Genomic DNA, 1,879 nt, shown 5'->3' with positions numbered 1-1,879 from the left:
TTTCAGCTTTTGTCTAGAGTGATTTATTGTTGATGGTTAAACTTTGATAACTTATACATTTATTAGGTGGTTAAGCTTTGAAGTTCTAGTCATTATTTACGTTTCAACTTTGTTCCATATATTTTCGGCATTTTCTATTTTATTCTCTTAAAAAAATCCCAAATAACAATAACTGCGCATTTATTCATATTAAAAGTGAATTGAGGTGTTTGTAGAATTAATTTTGAATTAACATGGTTCTATAGAATTGATTGTAAGTAAACATAAGTTTGTAGTATATAATATGATTATTGTTTAGAAATTTGCTACCAAAACTGATTTTGTGGGCAATTACTAAAATGACTTGAGTTCAAGAGTACACATTGAACAAATAGCATGACTAATAATACGACTCAAGTTAGTGTTGATTCAAAAGCTATTTCTAAGAGCTTTAAATTCAATGAAAAGTCTAAAACTTAGAATCATGTTTTTAAAACAATGTTAAATTAAATATCATAGCTAATAAAAAATAATGTTTAACCCATCCTAAGTTCAAGATAAGACATGATCCAAAGTCCAAACGCACCTTATATAGATATGCTCACTGTATTAATTCATTGGCAGTGATGACAGGTGTAGGCTGCAGAGGAAACCCGTATTGGTCACATTGAGATGTTTGTTAGATGAGCACGTGTAGTTGATGAGGCTGCAAGTGCAACACAGTTGGTTTCACAAGTCAGAAACTTCATTTATTGCATTCAATTTGATTTTTTGTACCACAATTTTGACTTGTTTAGAGCTTACCTGAGAATAGGAGGGCAACCTGGTACTAAGTAGCCCCCATCTTAATCAGTAAAATACACTTTGACAAATGAGCGTAATGTTGCTAGAATTGAACTGTGCAAAAATATAATATCGAGTTTAATAGAAAACACTTTCATAGAAAAGAATACATATTCATTCAAGGAAGTCGTAATCACCCACGACGAGTAACCCATGACGAGTAACAAGACTATGCTTTGAACAGAGTTTAGGAAAGGATTAAGACTTTTAAATTCAGTTTCCATTAGATGTGGCCTAATGCTTCATCATTCAAACTTCTAACACCGTATTCCACTATCCTTCCTTTGGGACCGGCAAAGACACCAAGAAAGAACGAAAATGCAAAAATCTAAATTTAAATGTGTTCTTTGTTTTTAAACTAAGAAATAAAAAACATATATAAACAGTCAACCTTGACGAGCTTCATGGTGAGTCGAAGATGAAGACTTGGTTGCGCTCTCTATTCTCTTTTCTGTGAAGCAATAGAGAAGAAGAAAAAAAAAAGTGTGAAAATTTTCTTTTGCACAAATTAATATAATAATGCAGAAATTTAGATGACAATAGCAATGATGCAGTTCAGCGAAGACGAAGACTTACCTTGGGTGGCCACCACGATGGCAGTGAGGGTTTTAGGGCAAAAAATTAAAAGTGAGAGTGAGACAGATGAAGAGAAGAAGAAGCGGTTCCTTTGTAAGGGCTTAAGGGATAATTTTGTGATTTTGAATTTTGAATTTCCAATCAAAGTAGAGAAAGTATTATTGAAAATAAATTTATTCTTAAAATTAATTCTCTATCTGCACTTTTTTTCTTCTTTTACAAAAAAATATGATTTTTTCTCGTTTACCTTAATTTTTTTTCGGTTTGCATACTTCAATAGTTTAATTTGATAAAATTAATAAATCAATTTTATAAAATTATGTTGCCAACAAACTATGTCAGCGTATTGTTTTTTCTTTCACGAAAGTAAGCGTAAATCAAGTAATTGATAAATATTTTTATTAAAAATTATGTTGAGGATATTATCAAAGCATATTAAAAGTACTTTATTCTTTAATAAAATTAATTACTATAAATTATA

General features: G+C 30.3%; 1 long non-coding RNA gene across 1 annotated transcript; it reads right to left on the bottom strand.

Moving 5' to 3' along the window:
• Positions 1 to 507: 507 nt before the first annotated feature.
• On the bottom strand, positions 508 to 1,517 carry LOC114387402. Its single transcript, XR_003661304.1, has 4 exons — positions 1,399 to 1,517; positions 1,214 to 1,273; positions 784 to 876; positions 508 to 685 (listed from the first exon to the last, which is right to left on the bottom strand). It is a non-coding gene; the product is annotated as an uncharacterized LOC114387402 (long non-coding RNA).
• Between the last annotated feature and the right edge of the window lie 362 nt (positions 1,518 to 1,879).

This window comes from Glycine soja, chromosome 15 (assembly GCF_004193775.1).
Source record: "Glycine soja cultivar W05 chromosome 15, ASM419377v2, whole genome shotgun sequence".
NCBI lineage: Eukaryota > Viridiplantae > Streptophyta > Magnoliopsida > Fabales > Fabaceae > Glycine > Glycine soja.
This window is presented reverse-complemented; position numbering and strand designations above follow the sequence as displayed.